We start from the raw sequence: 13,224 nt of genomic DNA on the forward strand, positions 1-13,224 counted from the left end.
AGATCAGCCAAACAACCCTCTTTCAATCTTTAATGATATACAGGTTAGTCTCGTTAAAGCACTCATTATTTTCAGGCCATAATTTTAATGAAGTGTTTCAATCATTCAGTAACCTTTCATGTTGCAATAATAGAGATATTTTTTCAGAATCCCAGTTAGTTATGACCCCTCTGATTTCAGCATGCAAGTCAAAGCAGATTTAAAGTAAGCTTGGATGTTATATACTGATCTGTCTGTAGGGTGTAAGTGTGTGTATGTGTGTAGCCCAGCATTTTGCATCCTGCCAAAGGGTTGACTTGTTCCAAATCAGGAACATGGTCACCATGAAAGGGAACCTCACAGCATGTGTTCTCCTCAAAATCTAAACGACTCCTTCCTTTCAAGCTGTGGCCAATTACTGCTGCGTTTGACTCGATGGGGCAGACTGTACAGTTGGACTGAATCCTTCTTTGCATGAAAATATATTCTGATGCTATTCTCTAGAAGTCAGAATACCAACCCTTCCTGCGTGATCCAAAGACATATGTAATATATCATCCCTAGTGTTCTGGGTCCGTCCAATGGTATCCTGCTAGTTGGACGTGCCGGCAAAACCTCCAAAGGCTGCATCGTGATCAATTAGCTGAACTACCTGAACTGACTTTTTTGATGCAGAGGAGCTCCTCTACTCCGAGCTCCCTTCGGGGTCTGAGATCCTGCTTCTTCCCCTCCGCTACCGGCCTCATCAACAAGGCCTGGCCGGCCCCCCCACTGACACTTTACCTCAGCCACATCACAGAGTCTATGCATTACATTAATGCACACAATGTTGACAATATCTGGTTTGCTTACACAACATATTTTCTATTTTATTGCACTCTATTTCAATGTAAATTACTGCTTTATATTATTTTCTATTTTACTATATTTTGTCTAATTTGTTTGTAATGTTATTATAGTGTTCTTAAAATAGTTCGCTATCTGTGTTTTTTAATTTTTGGTATGCTTTTATGTATGCACCACGACACCAAGTGAAATTCACACAAATGCTCCATTTGTCTTAGTGGATGTTACAAAAAGGGTCGATGAAAAAACTAGGAATTAAATAAGATGGCTAGAGTTACAAAAACTGTATCCTTAGGTGCTTTTATTAACAGCCAAAATGCTGAAAGAACACAAAGTAACGTCAGAAAGAAAACAAACCTCTATATATACGTACAGGTCGAGGACATATAACTGGTACCTCTCTGCTCTACAGCCACAGTCAGACTAACTTCAAAACACTTGTGGCCAGAGGTTTATATATGTTAAGCCCCCCCCATAGGACAATCCACTATTTATACCCTTAATTACTGTTATTCTTATCTACAAACATATTCAAAATGTAAGGCAAATTATTTAAACACAACAAATCAACATATTCTATATTTCTGACCTCAGAAGCCTTAAACAATAACATTTTATACTTGGAAGAAAATTGCCGCCCATGCACTTCACTGCACTTTGAGACGCACAGGCTGCAGTGGAGACGCTGCGCACAGCTGATCGACAGCTGGAACACAAACCACCAAATAAAAACATAATTCAGATCCAGTCGTCATGACTCCACACCGGGGGGATTCCCCGATCACTTCTTACAGTTTCTCATCAAGGGGGTGTCTCCTGTCCCCGGGCGGTACAAACACACTGCCTGAGGAAGGCTATGTGTATTGTTTTTGTCATTAACCTTTTTCGGGCCTTTTATTTATTTATTTATTTTGGTGACGATCCGACCTCCGTGCTGCTACTCTGGTTCAAACTGCATCCACAAAACAATATGATTTATCTCGACCTCCACAAAATCTGACACGGTGTGAGATGTCTTTTTGAGCTGTTCTGTCGTTATTTCCTGCGATCTTCTTCATAAAGTCAGTCAGAATGAATGAATGGGCGTTTCTTTGACTATTTATAGGCAAATATGGGCGTTACGCGTGAAGCCCGCAAAAGCTGCACCGCATTTCGGTCGGTTGTGATTTATAAAGGGAAACCGGCGTAGGAAGTGCCGTACGCACTTTCCTCGCCGGTGCGCAATGTTTGGTGAATTTCTGTACCTATTTTTTGGATTTCTACTACGTAAGCAACCTTCCCACGTGAATCCTACGCACAGCGTTATAAATGAGGCCCCAGGACTCAGATCCAGTGCTCAGGACAGAGGATCCAGGACAGAGGATCCAGGACACAGGGCTGCAGCAACAGGATCAGCCACGACTCAGGATCCCGTACTTGTCAACCTACCTGGTAATAAACCCATTTCTGATTCTGATTTTGATTATTACCTCTAAGCATGATTCATGACACTATTTGGAGGAAACCTATTTTAGCCACTTGTATCCAAAATATGATTCCTTAAAAACTAAAGATTTGCCTTCTGGCTCAGCTTGCTTCCTGCGGAGTAAAACGGTTTTGGATGCACCTTCACCATCTTTGACTTTAAAAGTGCTCAGATGTTATTACTTTCAGCCTGTTTTGCTGCCTCCTAGTGGCCCAAAAATGACAAGTTCAGCTTCAAAGTACTACATCACTTAATCTGCTTACACATAAGCATTTATCTGTTTATGGGAAGGTATCTTATCAAATGTTTGTCCTTAAAATGGTAGGAATTAAGACATTAGACAAAAGCTGGATTAGAAAAATCTTCCAGTAGAAAGCATTGTTTGTCATGCGTCACAATGTTGATATAATTGCCAATTACATTTTAAATTGTGTTGTCCTACTGTATTGTTGTTAATGAGAATCCCATTATTTAGAACTGCCGAACCCCTTAATAGAATATAGTTTGTCCAAATGATCCACACAAGAAATAGAGATTGCACTCAATACTTTGCTCTGGTCAATTAGCTCAACTGATTCCTCTGTTTACATTTTAATTATTGGTACTGCTATGTATTCTAGGGTGGCCCTGAAGTGCAAGACACCACAGCATTTCACAAAACACCACAGCATTTCAGAAAACACAACAGCATTTCAGAAAACCCCACAGCATTTCACATTGGACGGAAAGGGTATTCCTTAGGGAGAACACTTCTTGTTTGTGATTGGACAGAGCCAGCCAGAGAAGCACTGCTGTGATTGGTTGTTTTTGCTGCCAGTCAAGAAATAACGCTTCGTGATTGGCCCAATACATCAGCCGTTAGCTGTTAGCACACACTCAGAGCTCACAGCTCCTCATATCTGTTCAGAAACTGGACTAAAGTTAAACATACAAACACAGACTGTCTATGTCATGGTGAATACAGTCGCTGCTTTATTATGTCTGTATGACGATGTTGTGAGTGTGGACGGAGCAGCTACAGGTTGGTTTAGCCTGATCGATCCGATTCCGATAGGATTTACATGGAGATACGGCCCGCCCCCTCTCCAGCGTCTTGTTGAATGACAGGAGTAAACACAGAATTAATGCTTTATTAATTCATGGTTTTTAAGGGGCTTATCTCCATGTAAATACTATGGTAGACCACCCAATATTCGCATCGCTCTAATCGCTCGAGTTTCACCGCGGCTGTCAGCTGTGTTTGCTCCTGTCATTCAAACAAGACGCGCTGGAGAGGGGGCGGGGCGTATCTCCATGTAAATCCTATGGGAGATACCAACTACAACAAAATGAACATATTTGACCGTGATTTAATTGTAATACACGTTTCAAAGTGATGCCGAAGTAACTAGATACTGATAACGGTTAGTAAAAACCATGAATTGACACTTTGACAAGTCTGCAGACAAGACGGCAGGCGAAAAGCTTTTAAAATGCGTGTTTTCTGAATGGAATCGGATCCATCAGGCTAAACTAACCTGTAGCTGCTCCGTCCACACTCACAACAATGTCATACAGACATAAATAAAGCAGCGACTGTATTCACCATGACACAGACAGTCTGTGGTTTGTACATGTTTAACTTTTGAGTGTGTGCTAACGGCTGATGTGTTGGGACATATTTCGCTGTCGGGTGTTGACCAATCACGAAGCGTCATTTCTTGACTGGCAGCAAAAACAACCAATCACAGCAGTGCTTCTCTGGCTGGCTCTGTCCAATCACAAACAAGATGTGTTCTCCCTAAAGGAATACCCTTTCCGTCCAATGTGAAATGCTGTTGTGTTTTCTGAAATGCTGTGGTGTCTTGCACTTCAGGGCCACCGTAGTATTCCATTAAATCGTGTTTTTAAAGCAGTCCTGAAGACGTTCCAAGATATTCTTGTAAAGGCCATACATGGCTTTTAAAAATGTGTTGGTCGAATACTCCTGAAAGAGTTTTTAGACTTTGTCAACACGTAATTTATTCCGTAGGGGTTGAGCCCAGTTAGTTTCAGCATGGATAGATTCCATTTAGGAAGATTGCCGTTCCTAGTCCTGCCCTTTCCCACTCAGAGCATATCCTCCGATGACAGGTTAAATGCATCTCCATTCCCCTGTAGTGAAAACCTTGATGTGACCTTCTCCATCCAACTGGCCTTTTAAAGGGAACATTTAATCAATGACTCCATCGTGTAGAGTTTGGTTTCAACACAAGGCAGCGATCTGCTCTTAGCTTGAACTCCCTCGTTGTCGCCTCTAACTGTATTTTTTATCACTTTACAGCCTCCCGATTGAAACACACAGTTCTATCTTATAACCTTCCCATACCGTAGATCAGTGGTTCTCAAACTTTTCTCAATAATGTACCCCCTTTGAAAAAAAATGTCAGCCAAGTACCCCCTGATCAGCGCAAAATCAATTTGTTAAGGAAAAAATGCCTATATAAAGAGGTACAGTACAGCGCTGCTCCATCATTGTCTGATTTATTAAAACAACAACAGTAACTGAGAAATACTTAAATTCTACATTTCAAATGTTTACAATCCATCACTAAACTCATGGCAAACCAATTTTAACATCATGCAATAACACTAAGACGACATTAGTTGAATTGAACTGATCTTTTTAATAAGTTGTACAATATAGTGAGAAACATGGGCTTGTGCTTCACTGAGGATCTTTGTCATTCTGACAGGGAGGCAAACTGCAGTTATTACACTTCTCGTTTTGAAATATGTGTAACTCTGTTAATATAAAACCCACACTGCTCAAACTTCCTTACTTTCCCTAAAATTAGTATATTATTTTGGGGCGTGAATGAAAAGAAAAAAAGATATGAGCATGGGATTTTGACCCCTCATATAAACATATGCATAATGCTGCGCTATAGTTTGCGGCCACACGCCATTCCCAAGCAACGCTTATTACTAGAACTAGCAAGATCTGATAGATTTGGATAAAGACGCGAGTGAAGTCTAACGGACGCAAGCGAGAGATCAGATCAGCTGCTGCTGACGGAGAACACGCAGCTCGTCCGGATCACTGCTTCGCCGCTGTGACGGACTGGTGAGCGGACCAAAATACACTAAGAGTGAGACCTAACACACTTAGCTAGTTTATCTACTCTGGAACTAGCTAAACTAGTTATAAATATATGTATTCTTTACTGTCGGGTCACTTATTACAGGTTCAGCGAGCTGCACGAGACTGACGGGCTGTCAGGAGAGGGAGAGGAAAAGAGAGCACCCTGTTTACTGTTCCCATTTTATTATCCAGAGTTTCTGTAAACCTTTGAATAAAGTAGTTACTATTAGTAGTTTGTTTAAATGCATTACTTTTGTTGTTTTTTTCATTAACATAAAATAAATCTCACGTACCCCCTGCAGTACTGCAATGTACCCCTAGGGGTCCGCGTACCCCCATTTGAGAACCACTGCCGTAGAAGTCTTTGATTCACACACTGAGTATGTTCAAAATTCAAATGTACTGTTGGTTTAACCTGAGCTACATATTTCAGTTAACATTTGCACTAAAGAAACTACATGTTGTTGGATAATGTATACTAGACCTTGTTCTCATAGTAACAATGTACAGACGACAATTAACTGATGCTGGAAAATCACACTTTGTACAGATTGGGGTAACGCAACAAGCAGTGTTCCTCAGCAGGGAAATCTATGTTATTTACTTTGCCAATGTTTATTTCCAATTTCAAAGCTAAATGATACCTGACACATATTTTAAACATCTGTTCTACACTGTGTTCATAGATTGTATTCAATCAATATGTGAAACTAGGACACTGTTACTTTTTCAATGTGAACACAGATATGAAACCACTTTAACTTTGGATCAATGTGATCATGAAAAGGAAACATGTCACTATGTTTTTTTTTTTTAAAGTGGTGGGTTAACGATTCGCATATTAGGTCTGCTCACTCAATTTACTTCTCAGACGCAATGGCTGCAGTTTAACAAATGGATTCATATTCTGAGCTGTGTGCAACCGTTGCGGTTTCACCAAGTCTTACCGAGGGACAGATTGATTAGTCTAAATTGTTCTTTTGGAATATAAACATCTCAAACGACTTACAATTTACAGTAAAGTCGATTGAAGTCACATCTCCCACTGATCCCCTGCAACACCCATTTTCTACGCATACTAATCGAGTACTTATTTGATATGTACAGAACACTGTGTGCCATGTCATAAATTACATTACATGTCACATGTTAGACGCTTTTATCCAAAGCGACTTACATACTCAATACTGTGAGCAATCCCTACAGGAGCAATTTGGGGTGAAGTGTCTCAGGGACACACGACATGCTGACTGCAGTGGGGTTTGAACACCAACACACTGCACCACACGCCTCCCATAAATATACAACAAATATTAGCTTTAGCTTTTAGTAGTTTCTGTAGGCTACTTTTAAAGAAGTATACTAACAGTATGCTGAGACTCTTACAAGGGAAAGTCTGAATGAAAAACATCAAAATGGTGGTACAAATACTCCCAGCTGAGAAGACATTTTGCCTGGGGTAAGATGCTGAGCACCTTTCTCTCCTCCTCCTTTCTCCTGGCATGAATAGGCTCTGCTTTCTCTGCACATCCAGATGTATTGTCTCCTGACGCATTTGATCATATCTCTGCCACTGTAAATCGCTCCGTGCTTCCACCCCCAGAAATCAGTTGACACATCAAAGCCCCAGAGGGAGGTTTAATATTGGAGTGCACCATTAAAATGTGGGATCCGTACACACACTCGCACACAGTCGTGTATTTTTTTGTTTCAAAAATGAAAACTGGGTTATGACAGACAGGTCAAAGTACAGCGCTAGTGCAAAGGTTTATCCGTTTTTACAACGTGTATGGGAGACGAAAGGAATTCATCAAACAGAGGTGCTTTAAAATAGCACCGCTGACAGTCTGACTTATGCGTTTTTTTATGAAATCAAAAAAAGTCCTCCAAATAATGCATCATTTATTATCTGCAAGGAAAGGAAAAACAATTCCTGTGTTCTATTTTTTAGAACTCCATCCAGAGTTTGGAGAAATTGTCAGCAATTGTTGACTGAGCTTCTGGAATCCACCTTGAAGTTGGCCCCCTACAGTGTGACTAACCTCAGTAATCCATCCCAGACTCACACCTCTAGTGTCAGGCAGGCCTGTTCAGAAACAACATCCTGTGCCTTAAACCCAGATTTGCGTGACCCAGCAGCCACTGTGTACAGATTTATGCAGATACTTAATCTGTTTTAGAGTGGGTGTGCATGCACGTGTTTGTGTAAGTGTGCGCACTTTTAATCTAATTAAGTCAGACTGGACTTTGGTGACCTGAGGCTGGCATGTTCAGAGATATCCCAAGGCTCAAGCACATTTCTTATTTTTCACTTTTCTCTTTAAATCTGTTCATTCAAGTTACAAACAAAAACATATAAAGTAAACACCTTCATGCCATGTATTCATCCACGATCACTTCTACCAGTGGTTTGACATTTAAAACGGTGGCTTTAAAGCTGCAGTAACCTCCGCATTCAACACAACTGTGGAAAGGAACACTTTCATTTGCTGTACATGCTTTGAAAGTCTTATTTTTCTTTATTCTTTCATTCCTATTTTTATACCAGAGAAATAGACCAGTGTTGTACACCACTTTGAGCAAAATGTAAAAAGCCTTTATTCTTAAGTAATTCCATTGCTATGGCACATACTGCAACACAGTTGAGTCAATTCAGGTCGATAAGCAGCTTTTGTCAGCTATAAAAGAAGTCTTACAATCAGCACTTTGATGTTTTTATACCAGCGTGTGATGACTAACGTAGCGGGAAAAAGCCCAAATCATCCGTGCTCAGGGGTTATGAAGGGGTTATGAAGATTATGCATATCACCCCAAATACTGACAAACTGCAGGGACAAAAGGGCACAGAGATCCCAGAACTATCTAACCTACAGGGATGAGACATGAGGGTTGTGATGGAAAACTTGCCTCAAGCCTAAAACTAACCACCTCTTTGACAGTTCTTTCAATGGTGAGTTAGTTATTTTGAAGTTGAAGTGTTCAATTATTATTCTCCTTGCAATGCGCAAAGTCAAATGTTTCATCAAATCAATAGGGAGTAATACTGTTCCTCTGAGCTTGACAGAGTTGATATAGCTCTGCAAAGTCTTCTTTAATAACGTGTGTGGATTTAAAGTGCAGGCTTCATTACTTGGGAATATAGTGCAGTAAATTCCAATGCATTCGCAGGCCTGGATTAATATACGTACTCATTCACTCCAGGATACATCTTTGAATAGTGTTGACCTGCAGGGCCCACGGCCATCTGTGGCCCTTCTCCGCCCCCCTAGCAGAGAGAGGAAAACCCCAGCTGCTCACCAGGAGGAGTATTTAAAAATCCCTAATCTTTCACTCTGCCCAGCCAGCCCTGTCTCCGCTGGCTGGCTTTGCACCTACAACGATTTGCACTGTCCATTCCACAAGAGAGACATCGTTACTGCTTAGTTAATCTATCATGCAGCGAGGGAGGGATATAAAGAGAGGGGAGAGAAAGTCATTGGGATCATCCATAATGATTTGGAGAATCGCCTGGATCATATAACGACCCCTGTGGTATTGAATGCCAACAAAGATTTCCCCTCCTGCGTTGTCATAGGATTTTTCGTTATTTTTATTATGATTTCATTTTTGGCCGATTACCCCAATGTCATTGGATCGATTGCATCCTGCTGTATATTGTAAACCGGCTCGGCATGGCAAAATAGGCCTGAGAGGTATTCGTACACCCTACAGTGATAATAGGATAAGTAATAACTATTGCATTTGTCGATGCTTAATGTGGTTTTACTGAACAGAGGAGGATCTTAAATGCAAAAGGAGTTTCTTTTTATTAGCTATTTAGATTAAAAACTAAATGCGTGTTTACATGGTAGCGATACTACAGAAATGACCTCCATTTTTTGTTGTCATATATTGAGGCAGTACTGTTAGTCAGTAATGTCCAGAAGAAAAAAAAGCTCATTCTAATGTTCTTTACTGCAGTATTCTAAATAGTGCTTTAAACCACTGACCGGAAGGCAATTTTGTCATCAACCCTGCACAGCGACCACTGCGTCTCCAAGGTAACAAAGCATTTTGTTTACGTCATTGCCCTGAGACACTCTACATTTCCTCCATTGGTTTGATTTAAACACAGGCAGCCTTTGGCATGCTGGTTCAGGGTCCCTGGTGAGCTCAGCTCCGCAGTGGCAAGTGGACTTTGTTTCACCCATCTGATATGTTCTGGACTATTTCTTTCCAAAGAATGATTGTGATTCCCAACCACATTTCAGAAAATCAATGCGATCTGCCTGGGGGACAGGGGGTAAGAGAACACGGTAGGAATACATCAATCATTCCCGCTCAACCATTATGATGCAACACAACGTGCCGAGTCAAAAACATATGAATGCATCAACAAGATCTATCTTGGCTGCACCTCAATTATTATAAATGATACATTAATATTGCTATCTTAGGGAGTGGGAGTGACCCTGTTGACGTTACGAAGAGCATGCTGAAGCCATGCATAGAGAGAGGAGGAATTATCACTGCAAGCAGACAATATACATAGTCATTTTTAAAGCAATAGTTCCAGCATTTGAAAAAGGCTCCAGTCCATATATGAACACATTTTCTAAACTATTTTATATTATGTTCGTTCACAAATGGCCTCATACTTTGTTAAACCTTTTTATCCTTCACCTAGATTTAATTCAATGCCTTTGAGCATGTAATGCTATAAAATAAAACATATGTTTTGTGTTTAGATGCATGCCTGCTGACATGCTGAATTACAGTAGTTAAAAAAAATACATTTGTAATAAAAATATTCCATGCACTCTTGCAATCTTCCTTTAAATTACAATGTCATTGACACTACCTGCCTTTCTTGCTTTTTAACTTGCTCTTGTGCATCCTCAAAAGGGCAAAGCCTGGTTGATCGGTAGTCATGCAAGAAATCTATTTCAGCCAGGTAACATCATTTGAATGAGTGTTTTTGAAGACTCTGGATTTAGGTTAACATCGGAAAGTGCCCATTAATCCATCACTCTGTGGAAATTGCAGACTTCTTATTAAACACCTGTTTGATCAGTATTAGGTGGATTCAGTGTCAGCCTGGCAGTAGCTCTTGCAAAGCACAATGAATCACCCCATTATGAAGGCATTATGGAGACGACGAGGGCTCGGCCGGGTTGGAGAGCCGCTGTCTCTGTAATTAGGCCGACTTCAAGCTTAGTGTTTGTATTCAATAGGGCACCTTTATCTTCATAATCCCTATGCATTGTTTTAATAGAAAAGTTTGATTGCACTATCCAAACATTGATAATAACGTATCTACTGTAACTGTATATATAATGTATGTTTTTTTTCTTATCAGGTAGAAAAACAAATGGTTCGGGGTTAATTTACTGTTAGTTACAGCAGAGATAGCAAGCTCATGTTAATAAGCTTTGTGTCAAAACAAATGTGTGCAGAGCGCTTTAGCGTCTAAGAATAGATTTCACCACATTTAATTGTGGAAATTGAAAAGGCTCATGGAGTGTAGTAAGTGTGAAACAAATGTAACAACATATTTAGTACTTTCAACAAGTATATCTGTGCATCCAGCGATCAGTTTACACAAGATCAGACGTTTAATGTAACTGCTGTTCTGTATCCACAGCCGAGTGCAGTCAGGCGTGTGGGCGCAGTGGGTTGAGCGTTGGTGTTGGGATCAGGGGGTCACAGGTTCAATCCCCACTGCAGTCAGCATGTCGTTGTGTCCCTGGGTAAGACACTTCACCCCAAATTGCTCCTGTGGGGATTGTCCACAGCGTTGAGTATGTATCTTTGGATAAAAGCGTCTAGTGACATGAAAAGAAATCAAATTAAATCACTGGTCGTAAATATACACTGTTTCCACAACCCATGTTAACTTGTCACTTTAACTTATTCCGCACTTTATAACTTAGATGATGACCAAATATGTATATATGCTGACAGTTATTTTACTCTTATTTTATTTATCTCCTATTTTCATAGTCTTTTATTATTATATCATTATTTCTTTGATTTATGTTATTTATGATTATTTTAGATTGTATTGATCTGTGTGAATCTTTGCTGTACTGTTTTTTGTCACGCTTACCCTGTTGCTGCTTTGTACAACTGAATTTCCCCTCGGGGATTAATAAAGGTTCATCTTATCTTATTTTATGTACACTAATGTAATGTTGTTCTACACATTTGATCAGTAATTAATTGTATTATATTGAAACCTGTAACAACATCTAGCAATGAAAAACCACACTGGTTCCCATTTAAAATCACCCTCCCCATGTGGCCCTTGCCATGTTGTGCATAGAGTCATTACGAACGCAGAAATGTGTAAACAGGCGAGAGCTGGTAATTGTGAGTGATTCCCAAAAGCTCCTTTGCGCTTTATTTCAGCATCAGTGCATCATTTCCTAATTATCCTGGTGTAACTTAGTGTAGTATTTGGACCGGCGTTTGTCTCAGGCAGCAGCATTGCAGTCAGTGTTTTCTCTTTGTGAGTGTACCTGCCGGCGAGGCCTCGCTAGAGATCTGGCAGCGAGCGTGCACATATGTGGTGAGTCATCCCCGCGCTGTGGCTCTGATGACAGGCCGCTGCACGTGCTCCAGCACATGGTGGGCTACACATGACTATAGGCGGCGGGGGGACTCTGTGATCTTTAAACATTTAGTCAGTGTCGTGCCCCCCATGTTTACAGGCTTTTCTTCTCTTAAGATCAGAACCTAGGGCGTAATGGACTTGCGTGTGTTTGGTACTTCCATTTGACTCATGATATTTCCATTTAGTGCAGACTTTAACTTCACTGTATTTCCGAGGGAATAGACTCCACTACATTCGGCGGACGTAGTGTTACACTTTGCAGCATAAGGTTTTAAGGCCAGCACGGTGGTTCGGTGGTTAGTGCTGTCGCTTCGCATCAAGAAAGACCCGCGGCCTTCCTCTGTGGAGTTTATATGTTCTCCTCGTGCGAGCGTTTCCTCTGGCTGCTCTGTTTCCTCCTGCAGTGCAAGACATGAAGGTTAGGTGTCTTGGAGACTCTAATAGCCTGTAGGCGTGCATGTGAATGTGTTTTTGCTGTTTATAAGCGTGCGTCCTGCACTGACTGGCAGCCTGTCCAACGTTTTACCCAGCCTCTCGCCCACTGCATGCTGGGATATGCTCCAGACCTTTTGTGGCTGTATACAAGATTAATCTAAATAGAGCACGGATGGATGTATGGATTCAGTGTTAGGACAGTTAGTAGGTGTCGTGTGCAATACATCACAACATATACAAGTCAGCATTTTAAAGGAACATGTAGATGCTAGAATCATGCATCAACTTCACTGACTTCAAGTGCTTCATTTAGAAATAAGAGACATAATAATATAGATGCATAACTTACAGATGATAAATGTGTGATGATGCATTGTTTAAGAAGCTAACAACACATAGTTATTAAAACTTGTTAAGCCAGCTGCAGCATTGCTCTGACAGGTTGAAGCTGTGATGCAAAGCTCTTATAAGGTGTGAATGTTTCCCAGAGGTGTCTTTAAGGATGCAGAAAACCAATTTGCAAGTAAAATTGCGACAAATAAAGCTTACTTTACAATAAGTGCCTATGAGTGTGACAATTGACTAAGTTGTTCACTAAATGTCCATACTTTCTTTGTATGCTATTCATTGAATAATGCTTCATTATGTTTTGCTTTCTGTATAATCTTACAAAGAGCACAGCATTGTGATGTAGGTTACCTTTGTAACGTGACACATTCAAATGTTTCCTGCCTCAAAGTATTTGCACCAATGGTGTTAATGCCTCCTTAATTTGTAACTGATTTTGATTCAAAGAGACAG

This window comes from Pseudochaenichthys georgianus, chromosome 6, assembly GCF_902827115.2.
Source record: "Pseudochaenichthys georgianus chromosome 6, fPseGeo1.2, whole genome shotgun sequence".
Classification (NCBI taxonomy): Eukaryota; Metazoa; Chordata; class Actinopteri; order Perciformes; family Channichthyidae; genus Pseudochaenichthys; species Pseudochaenichthys georgianus.